Source organism: Rhynchophorus ferrugineus, unplaced genomic scaffold (assembly GCF_030347505.1).
Source record: "Rhynchophorus ferrugineus isolate W39M unplaced genomic scaffold, kcgeb_rfMv2 rfM3, whole genome shotgun sequence".
Lineage (NCBI taxonomy): Eukaryota > Metazoa > Arthropoda > Insecta > Coleoptera > Curculionidae > Rhynchophorus > Rhynchophorus ferrugineus.
The window spans coordinates 63,663,665-63,676,259 of NW_027472582.1; the positions used below are offsets into that span (position 1 = coordinate 63,663,665).

The following is a 12,595-nucleotide window of genomic DNA, read 5'->3' on the forward strand; positions in this document are numbered from 1 at the left end:
TTTAGCAGCTCATAGTATACCACACCAAGCTGTGGTATCAGCAAATCAATCAAATATAGAGCATAAGCTAAGAGCCATGGATATTCGTCTGTGTGGTTGATCTTCATGCATGACCAGGTGGTCCCCATGATTTTTTCGCACTGAATTTTAGTAATGGATCCATTTTACATCATCAGTATTATATACTATTTAAAGGTGATGATTTTTATGCCAATGAACAGCCCGGAGGATCAAAACATTTCAGGTAGCAGATTTCAAGACTGATGAAGACCCAGGTCGAAGGCAAAAGAGCTCAGCAGTTGACGTATTAGAATGTCTGTTCCTAGGCTTTTAGCAGCTCATACCACACCAAGCTGTGGGATCAGCAAATCAATCAAATATAGAGCATAAGCTAGGAGCCATGGATATTCGTCTGTGTGGTTGAAGTTCATGCATGACCAGGTGGTCTCCATGATCTTTTCGCATTGAATTTTAGTAATGGATCCATTTTTCATCATTAGTAATATATACTATTTAAAAGTGATGATTTTTATGCCAATGAACAGCCCGGAGGATCAAAACATTTCAGGTAGCAGATTTCAAGACCGATGAAGATCCAGGTCGAAGGCAAAAGAGCTCAGCAGTTGACGTATTAGAATGTCTGTTCCTAGGCGGTATAAACACTATAACACAAGTTGTATGAAAATGTCATTTGGAACCGTTTTATGATCATAATTTCACTGCTTGTCTAGTAGAAATAGGAAAAGTTAAAAATAGATTTAGTACGACAATCCCAGGTACAAAAAGTTATGGGTTAATCCCAGAAGTTTATCCATATCGACACCTGAGCAATATATTTATAGCCATAAATCCATCTGTCTGAGCATTTTTTGGAGTGAGCTGAAATTGGAATGGTTGAAAGTAATGTACTGATGTATTCGTCTAGAAATTACAGCAACAACCATATTTTAAGCGTTATTAAAGGTACACTGTTATAGCTTGAACGGAATGTTCTGCCATCGATGTAGAATGTTGGCTGGCATTCGATTTGGTAGTGCAGTAGGAATGAATCATATCATGTATCGATGTTTAGGTGGCTGCCAAATCAACATCATTCTTTGTTACCAGATAGTTATCAGATATTTTTGAATAATGTTATTACTGAACTGATGTAACGGACGACCGTAAGTCGTTAACCATATGACAAACCGTAGAAATATTGCAGGCAACTGCTTCTATGGTGTAGTGGTTAGAACGTTCAGCTCAAAAGCGGAGGTTGCGAATTCTATTCCCGGCGGGGGCGACGACTTTCTCTTGTTGTTCTGGTTGGATTAGAACGTTTGTCAAATCACCTAGGTTAGGTAGCGGACCCCGGGGCCTGAAGCGTTCCTTATTTTCAATCATAGTTTCTTTATTCCTACTACAAGGTAGGTATTAAGCTAAATTGTGTGTATATAGTAGAATTTAAAATACGTGTAGTAGATAGGTTAGATATGATTTTTGTTTCTGTTATTTAGTTATTACAATGATTCAATACAAAGTTTGATTAGGTTTGAATTTTTAGTGAGTTCTTTATTTATTTTTTGAAGTCGGTTAAATTTTTTTGACAAAAATTTTTTTTTGTTAGAATACATATAGTGTTATGTTCAGCTCACGTTTGGCTTCTAATATTAAGATCTTTAATTTTACATCTAATTTAACATCTTAAAATTTATTTGACCTCTCTAAGATGTATGCGTTTTACTGCTTGCAATTTGTATATTATTATGCAACTTACTATCGGTTTTAAGTAATTTTATTCAAAGATAATCTATAAAGTAATAATAATATTTAGCAACAGCCATATAATGTGAATGATTCCGTGACAGATGTTCATCAATAGCTAATTTAATTGTTTCTAATTTGACGTAAATAAATTTGTTCCCTTGCTATCATCAGCTCTTACCGTTCGATCGATTGCTAATTTAGTATAAGATTTATGTTATGAGTTATTAGAGGTTAACTTATCATGATTTTATGATTGTTGTTGTGATATTATTAAAGTCGGGTTTTGTTTTTATTGTTCTTGTAGGAAAGTTATGAAACAAGATGCAGGGTCTAGGGTTTAAAGCAAAAACATTTAAAAACAAAATGAAAATAATTTTAAATTAAAGGAAACATTCATTAACCGAATAAACACATGTTATATATTTCAATTTAATTAGGAACATCAAGCACACTGAATTATAATTATGAATAGGATCTTGGTTAAGTAATACTTCCATATATGGATATATTATCATAATTGTTTATTTGTAAAATCTATTTCTAGATAGAGCAGGATCCTGTGGAAAGGAATGCATCCCATTGTAATCTTCCCATCACTAAAGATATCTTATTATTTTTCTATAGTCAAGATATCCGGGAATATTTTCACATACATTATGAGCGTAACCTTGGCAACTGGACCACTCTATCCAGTTTTTGCTTGTGTTCTTTAAATAAACTACACAGGTAGTTTTTCCTATGTTAGATTTATGATCTAGAAGTTCGTTTTTATTAGCTTTGTTTTATAAGCTCAAGTTTTGTAATAGTAAGAAGACCTTCTGGAAATGTTCAACAACCATGTTTGTCACTCGAATCATAATCACTAATATGTAATTTTGAATTAGATACTTTAGGTTTTAGCTTCTCGAGACAGATGGAGTGTTTGATATAGATGGAGATTTTGGATATCTTTTAGCTTTTATTACACTACTCGGTAAATAAAGTTCCTCAAACATAACGTCCGTTCAATTTGTAATCAAAAATATAAAATCTTAATTTATGTTGAATTCAATTAGCGTACTTTTGTACAAATTATAAGCATGTCGAATTTGCTTAAATTTTTTTAATGTAAAGCTGAAAAATTGTAAACGTATAACTTGTAAATACCTTTTTAGATTATTTTAGTTTATGCTTAACATACTTTAGAGTCCTTCGAATTTATCTAGTTTATATCATCATTGCCTTCATCACCTCCATTTCTTTGTCTCTTCATATTGTTTAAGTTTAAGAATAGTTGTTAACCGCTATATAAGAGATATTTTGTACATGGAAGGCTTGTTAGCTTTAGTAATATGTTTAGTAATAACTAAATAATTCAATTATACCACTATCGAAAGAAAACAGAGCCCTATTTGGCTTTATAATTATCATATAGATCGTTATATTTTACTATATCTGTAATAAAATTACAGTAAACGAACATACTATAGTATTTCTGTAATTAAATATTTATGTTTACTATTAATTTTATTATTATTGAAAATATTCGGGAAATGTTTTAAACTGCTTAAGATCCGAGCATAGCGAGTACTTAATACGACTGCCTAATATAAGAAGTAACCAACGCAGACTTTACGACTATTTCAGTTTTCTAATGAAGCGGTAGGAATCCGTTCGCCATTTCTATTTAGTAATAGTATGTATAAATATCATTACTATAAAATATAACGACATAATATCTATGTAGAGTAATAACAGTGAAGTAACCTAATAAAATATCTTGTCACCTTGTTTATGTTATTACCCCATAAAAGCGTAGCGGAATTTATAGAATACTAAATTAGGTTGTCTTGATACGCAAATAGTATGCTGGCATGGTTTTGCACAAACAGATATGTGATAAAATCAATATTCAGATTCCCTCAACGGAACTAATAGATCATAAATTCAGCCCACGTCCTAGAAATAAGATTCTTATATTTGAGAATTCCTAAAGATCTCTCTAATGACTGTATTCGACTTACATCTCCATTTCAATCAATATCGCTGGTTAGGAAAAATGTCCCTAAATTATTGTCATTTTGGCTTTAGAAGTGTTCCTTATTTCCTCCCATTAGGTACTCATAACGATGCATCATTAGTGCTTGTATAAAATGAATAAATCAATGATACTAAATAACCGGACTATTATTTTATGTGGGAAAATGCCAAAACCATCGAATTTAACAATTAGGTTAAGTTGCTCTTGTTTAGTCTTATTGCTGTAATATTTTCTTCCATTAATTTTAATAAACAAATTTCCTAAACTCCAAATATTCCATATCCTTGGTATTTTCGATTGCGAATCGACTTCGAAAAAGAGGTGGTTCCATTGGAACCAAATCAGGATCTTTTGGGAAAAATCGAGGGAAACGCTCAAATTTCAAAGGCACCTACACATTTTTCACATATTATTTATCTAAAATAATCAGATATTTGTCTATAATATTATTGCTGAACTGATGTGACGGAAAATGGGAAGTCGATCAATGATCAAAACCATTCAGTTTGTTATTTAAGCACTAACTAACTACAGCATAACATACAGCAAGACCTGGTAGAAATATTGGAGACAACTGCTTCTATGATGTAATGGTTAAAGCGTTTAGCTCTCAAGCGGAGGTCGCGGGTTCGATACCCGTGGGGGACAATAAGCTTTTGTTGTTTAGTTAGAACATTTGTCGAATCACCTAGGCAGATAGCGCACCCCGGGGCCTGAAGCCTTCTCATTTTCAATCATTGTTTCTTTATTGCAGCTTTACTTGGCCTACCCATTGTAATATTAATTAAAATAAATGCATAATTTATTGAGTAAATATCTAACACTAAAAAGAGAAAAATAAAATATTTTCAACAAACAAAAATTAACCGCTTCAAAAAATAAATAAAGAACTCACTAAAAATTGAAAAATAATCCAACTTAGATTTTTAACAGAAAAAAAAACATTATAAAATAAAATAATCCTTAGTAATAACTAAATAAAAATAATCAACAACCTTATATAACCTATCTATTACACGTATTTTATATTCTACTACATACACACAATTTAGCTTAATACCTTTATATATTTATCTATTTACAATATTATAGTATAGTTATAGTACGTGCATATTTTATTTTATAATATTTTTGTTTGTGTTAAAAATTTAATTTGGATTAGATTTTAATTTTTTGTGAGTTCCTTATTTATTTTTTGAGGGAGATTGAATTTTTGTATTAAAAATATTTTATTACATGTTATTTCCGTTTGCCCAGAAATTATTTCTTACAGTGCTGCTGTACTTATTGAATATCACTCACGGTCAAATAATATTTCTTCTATTTTGTCATTTTACAACGTTTTGATTAAAAACTCATATTCAAGACCCATTTTTATTTCATTATTAGTATTTGTTTTTTTTTTGGTCTTTCGTAACGGACTTTTGTATTTTTTCGCATCTTCCCAACTTTATGAGCTGTTTTTATTAAGATCTCTACCAAAAATATATTATCGGTTTCTTTCTTTTTCCATTTTTATATTCAATTTCAAATTATTGTTTTTTAATATCGATATTGATCTTATATTCCTATATTAATTCTTGGCGTTCTTCTCATTTTAGTATGTTATCATGTATTAGGAAACCTCAATGAATTACGGAGTGTTACAAATGTGAATAAGATATTGCCTATAGATAGATGCTAACTCTGTTCAGTTTTAGCAATAGCAGAATAACAAAAATATTTATAATTATCCTTTTTAGTTGTGTTATATTGTCTGGTTCCTACGTGAAGTTGAAGGTACAGTGCGGTCAATTTAAAAAGAATCGACTGAAAAAACACCTGTTGTAATTTTCAGTTTCAAACAGCAAAAGTTATTACATGAAGACCCAACCCAAACTCAAAAACAATTGAAAAAAGCGTTAAATAAGGCCCAAGAAATGATTAGCGACCGTTTACGAGCAATGGGGAAAGTCCAACACCTGGGAAAATGCTTTTTTAATATGGCATTTATTTTTACTTTAACATACATTTCGTGAAAGTTTGACAGAGGAAGAGATGTATATAATCAAAAGGCCAATACATTGAATAAATACATTTTTCCATTTTTTGCATTTTCCATTTTATAATGTCTTTCCGGTTCCGGTAAATAATGTGTCAATGTACCTTTTTTGCATTTCATTTCAATTATCGCCGTTGTACAATTAGGAATTTCATCTTGGTTTTGTAATGCTCCTCTACATTTGGGGCTATAATCATCTGATTGGAAATGCAAATAACAAATAGCATTTCTGTCATCAAGGCTGATATAGCAGCTAATAAGAGACAAAAATAAAATAACAGCATCATCGCCTACCCCCTTACACCCCTACCCATATTAATTTCTTGTATGCTACCTTGCCACCTTGTATGCTATCTTAAAATTTCTCTTAATATCCCAGAGCATAAACTTAAATAAAGATGACAGAAATTATCACAGAATGATAGAAATTTTAAAAATCTCTACGTACCGACAGGTAAATCTATTAATTTACCGTTATGTCAAGTCGTCGGTTGTTGTATATAAATAATCGTAACAGTATAAGACCACATATGAGCAAAATATCTCATATAATTTCTTATTATAATCTAACTGTGCATCAAGACATAACAGGACTATTTTGATATATTTCTGCCTCGATCTACCGGGAATTCAGACAGTAAAACGTCTACATGTTTTTTGTGTAGACACATTATTTCGATTAATTGTATTATTGTATTGAAATGATGATTATTCATTTGTATGTTGCACTATACACTGATTTAATCTAATTCAATCTTTAGATCTAATAATATTAATTTTGCAGTTTTTGGTAATAACAAGGTTTGGAACTTGAATTTTAACATTTTATATGTAGGTGTTAAACAAACCATATCACTATGCTAATATTGTTAGCAATTATTACATGTATTTATAAAAGTTAGGTCACGAACTGTTTTTGTATAACGAATAATAGAGACCGTTTCATTGATGGTGAAATAAATTTATGCAGAATTTGACATTTAAATAAGTCCGTGTCTGTTTGTAAATAGCCATGTCTGTGACAATTTCTCCCAGTTTTCTTACAACACAACATGTGAAGACTATAACTCCATTTTGGATTAGATACAGGTTAATGACCCAGCTGACCCAAAATCCACTCTAGGCTCTACGTTATGTTTCAAAATAATATTTAATTCGAAGGATTTTCTTCATATTATCTTGTGCTCATTGAAGCAATGTTTTCTGAAATAATTGAGATAATAAGAACATTTACAAATTTGATATCTATTTGATAATGAATATGACTGCTCTATTCAATAAAAACCTTTATTTAGAACAACTCACTGTATATTAATTGCCATTAAAAATATATTACTTCTTCAGTTTGGATTTCAATTTCAATTTCTTTCCGCCAGTTTGGCTTTGAAGATCTTAGAAATGGCACCCTTTGGTAACCGTTAACACTGAACTGTAAGCTTCTGTTCTTTATTTCTTCTTTCGTTTTTTACCTTGTTTAATTCCAACATATTATGATAATTCACAGCAACGTCAGTCGTTTTAGTGGCCTTTTACCTTGAACCGTGATGTAAGGGCCCGGAATCCACAGACTAGGGGTATTTTTGAATTATGAATGTTTCTATTTCGTATAGTTTATGGCTAGGGATCATTGTCAATCTCACTTTTGTGACCTTACAGTTTCAGCTGCGATACTTTTGCCCAAACTCCACTTAACTACATCAAAAGACGCTTCAAGTAACCGTGGAACGATTGCCAATTCAACGTCAACTTGCCTAATTTCCACGGAATCCTGCTGACTGCGGTAGTTATCTTATAAGACTGGTTGAATGGCAATACAAAGAGGCTCTGAGGGCAAAAACATACTAAATCGTTCGCCTTTTCACCACTTAGGTGGACAGAAAAACACATGGCCTGACCGTCTGGACTCTGTTACATGACATGTATATGCATACATGTCATGTATACTTCATTCAACATGAACCAAATGAGACAACATTTAAAATAACATTATATTACTCGTTTGATTAGAATGAATTTAAGCCATTAATTTGGGTCAGTTTTTACATTCTATAAATAAATAGTACTACTGTATGCAGGAACAATTTAATTACGGCATCTTTTAAGAAGCCGAATGCAATTAAAACCAAACTTGGCTCGTGGAATGGTCATTTATTAGCTTATTGCAAGACGAACTATGAATTTTAATGACTATCGAGTGGAATGGAATTATTTTCTATCTTTAAAATAGAAATAAAGTGATATTGGTTAAACTGGAATTAAGCTATAATATTATTAATGAATAACGTTTATACTTATATTATGGGATGTTGGTAATTGTTATATAGTCGTTTATATTATTGCATTTTTATTACTTACAACAATCCTAGTGTTTCTGGTGACATTTTTTAAGAATTTTGTGACAATCCAGCATATTTAGCATTTCAATACGAAACGTCATACCATTTCAGAATTTTTTATTAACAAGTCAATTGAAAAGTTCCCTCTGACACATAGAGGGTACTATGATTAGATCCGTATGTTTTTTAGTTAGCCCTAACCCTCAAAAGATGCGTGTATAAATTAGACAACTATCGGATCATTAGTTTATGAATTATAGCATTTTGAATAAAACAACTTTTGTTATTGTGAAAAAAAGGATAAAAAGGAATTTCGCGTGTTGATAAAATACTGCTTTTTGAAGGGAAAAAATACAGTGGAAGAAGGAAGTTGGCTTGATGCCGAGTTTCCGGACACTGCCCCAGGAAAATCAACAAAATCAATGATTGGTATGCTAAGTTTAGACGTGGTAAAATGAGCACCGAAGACGGTGAACGCAGTGGACGCCCAAAAGACGTTGTTACCGACGAAAACATTAAAAAATCCACAATATGATTTTGAATGACCGTAAATTGAAATTGAATCAAATAACAGACACTCTAAAGATATTAAATGAACGTGTACAACGTATCATGCACGAATATTTGAATATGATAATGCTCTGTGCAAAGCGGGTGCCGCGCAATCTTACTTTTGACCAAAGACAACGACGAGCTGATGATTGGGAGCAATGTTTGAAGATCATCAAGGGTAATAAACCCGAGTTTTTGCGTCGATATGAGATAATGGATGAAACATGGCTCCATCATTTCACTCTAAAGTCCAATCGACAGGCATCCGAGTGGACTGCACACGATGAACCCGCCCCAAAGCGTGGAAAAACACAACAGTCGGCTGGCAAGGTTATGGTGTCTCTATTTTGGGATGCGTATGGAATAATTTTCATTGACTACCTTGAAAAAGGAAGGACCATCAACAGCGACTATTACATAGTGTTATTGGATAGTTTGAAGGATGAAATCGCCGAAAAACGGCTGAATTTGAAGAATAAGAAAGTGCTGTTTCACCAAGACTTTGCACCGTATCAAAAATTCATGAACTGGACTTCGAATCGCTTCCTTATCCACTGTATTCTCCAGATCTGGCCCTCAGCGACCAAATCGTTCTCAGATCTCAAAAGAATGCTCGCTGGGAAGAAATTTTCGTCGAATGAAGTGGTGATCGACGGAACTGAGGCCTATTTTGAAGCAAAGGACAAATCGTACTACAAAAATGGTATAGAAAATTTGAAGAGTCGCTACAATCAGTGTATCGCCCTTGAAGGGATTTATGTTGAATAAAAAAAATATTTTTTCAAAAAAATGTGTCATAATATGGTAGGCCTGGGACTTTTCAATGAAATATTGAATGTTTCCAAATTTTTAATTCACTTAAAAGTGGTACTTGTTGCACGAACAGGTACGTTATCATAGTTTTTATCGCAATTTCAAATTTGTTCGAGGACTTTGAAATCCGGGCCTTTCCTTAGCTGTCAGTTTATTTATTGCATTTTACTTTATTTCGTTTTCTATATTTACTGGAAAAAATCTAAATTTACGAGGCAATATACTTCGAACTGGTTTATAAAAAATCGTTACCTTAACAATGTGGACGTTGCAAAATATTTCGCATAAATAAACGATTCGGTGGATTTCTCTTACCCATTGTGAGATATTTAGGCTCCAATTAGAGACTTGCTGAATTTTCGATTGACCTGAATACAGCTGCAGTTCATTTGATTGCACAAGACGTGTCTCTCGATTGTCGATTAATTGGTATAAGCATACTTTCCAATTCCATAAAGGTCTCATAACTCTTCGTGTATTATAATTGGTCGATAGTACTGGAAAATAGTATAATATAGGAGATATATTAATAAACGACTATTTCCTCTTCTATAAATAGACAATATTTTGTATATATTTGAAAAAGATTAGTTTTTCATAGATTTGTTGGAAATTTTCTCATCAATTATATAAATTTTAAATATATCAGGTGCTTTATGTGCTCTAATAATTTTCTTACTTTTAAAAGGTATTTGTTGAGAAATATTGTTGCGGTATATGTTAATAAAAAATTTACAATCATCTTCTACAATTCTTTCCATCTTTCTGTCAAAAAGGCGGTACTCCGTCGAAGGAACTATATTTGTTTGCAAGAGATCCACTCATCGACCCATTTTCTTCGAAGCAGTGTGCCAAGTCACATTTTTCATGTGTGTCAAATTTTCATGTCACAAGTGTGAATGTGACAGAGCTTCCCATTTGCATTTGCATAGTATATTCTTCTAAATTTTAGCAATGTGTGACCGAACAATGTAAGATGGTGATTCTGCTATTATGATGACGGCTGCTACTCGCCACTTTAATTTTTCTCAATTGATGTTGATCTCACCATATGCACATACTTCATAGCCGCGAATATTTAGCTACAGTTGGAATATTAATAGTTCTAGTGGTATTACTCATGATATTTTGCGTTTATATTTGTCGTAGTAGATCCCAATACCTCCCATAATACTCTCTCCTTTTCCCAGGAAGCGATGAAACCGCGATTTTGTTTGATCCGAAGTGACATTTTCGGTTAATTCGTGTGGTGGCCATTTTATCTCATTTTGGGCATTTCCCGTCACATGTAAATCTCTGAACACTGTTGGTTCATCAACTGTTTAGCTGTTTGAAAGTTCTTCGAGAATTTCGGCTGATTTTTTGTCCAATAAATCTTTGCAACTAATTATTTTCGAACTTTTTTGGTCCTCTAAGCAGCTCTTTGTTATGGACATCGAAATAACCTCTTTTATATTGTCGAAACCAAGACCGACTCTTGAAATATAATGGCGCAGCATCATCATATATTTCTGAAAGTATTTGATGGGATAGGTAAACAGATTTCTTCAAAACAGGCAACAAAATTAATGAATTTCGAAATGCAGATTCGAACATGCAGTTATCCAAGCGGTGCTTTTATTAATTTCAAGTTAAACTAAGGGATGGTGGTTGAACAAATGAGCGAATGCGTAACTTTGAGCCTGTCGAAAAAGGAGAATTGCTGGGAAACTATTCTACAATTTCAAATCTGTTTCATTGCATTCACTCTTTTCTTTCTTTTTTGCCCAATCAGCTGGAACCGCTGTTACCACTTCTAATGTGCCCTCGTTGAAATGTGTGTTATCTTTAAAGTTTCGAAGTTGATTTCTTACTTTTTGCTTTAATATTGAACATATTGAGCATATTTTATAATCTTGAGTAATAAAAAAATACGAGAAAATACATATTTTAATTATTTACCGCAAGAAAATCAGTGTTTCATTTTTAAGGGCTTTACATAAGAATATATTTTTGTTAGCTTTGTTAGTTGTTAAAACTTGGTGAAACTATTATTGACAGTAGTTACAAACAACAGTTACATTTATTCAATGTATTGATGCAAGAACAATTAACTTATTGTAGCAGAAACATTCCAATGTAGCAAAATATTGTTAAGAAATGGATTAAAAGTACAAATCGCTATGATGGACACTTCCTGTTTGTACTGCATTTTCAGTTTTAAATAAAAAAAAATGGAAATTGCAAGCAAAACGTAAAAATAACAGAGGATGGCACTTTTTCTACAAAAATATATATTTTATTAGAATGAACAATGGTATGTTTAGCCATTGAGCGCAAAGTAAATAAACTATTATCTGAGAACTGTTGTCAATATAAAGTTCAATTAGATAATATCAAATACCTGTCGGTAAAATCTGGATCACCTTTGAATGTTATCTGCTTTTAATAATATAAAATGTTACACTTGGCACATCAAAAATATTGATATCTCAATCTAAATGAATAAATTAATGAAATTGTTTATTACATATTTGAATTGTAGATATATCTATTTAAATTTATCGTCTGTGTTCTAAATACTTGTAAATAACCACTGGAACCATTTTAATATGGGAAATACGCCAGTTAGTGGCAGTAAATACCGAGTGATGTATATAATAAATAACCATTTAAAAGCAACATCTGGTGATAAAATCAGATCGCAGAGAATTTACATCAAGATATATGTGGAATAATTTTAATTCATTTCAGTTGTTCATATCATTTATTTCTGCAGTATTTATTTCATAGTTTATAGCCGTGGGAATTGAAGTATAAAATGCTGAATATATTTGTTAATATTTTACGGTTGGTCGTCAATTTTCAAGATATCTATTGAAATATTTTACTTAGTGTTAATAGTTTAGTTCATTTTATCTTCATAAAGTTCAGATATCTAATCATTTCAGTCATTTCGTGGGTAATTTATATTATTATTATATATTATTCTGCATTTTATTTATTGTTAAGTATATTATATAGAATAGTTTAAAAAATACAAGGAACTCGAGTAAGAATTCGCTTAAATCTACACAAACCAAATTGATTAATAATTTATGGATAAGC

At 31.8% G+C, this 12,595-nt stretch overlaps 1 protein-coding gene across 5 annotated transcripts in view; it reads left to right on the plus strand.

The window, feature by feature from the left end:
* Window positions 1–12,595, plus strand: part of LOC143192952 (uncharacterized) — a 277,241-nt gene that overhangs the window by 35,673 nt on the left and 228,973 nt on the right. The window lies entirely within an intron of this gene.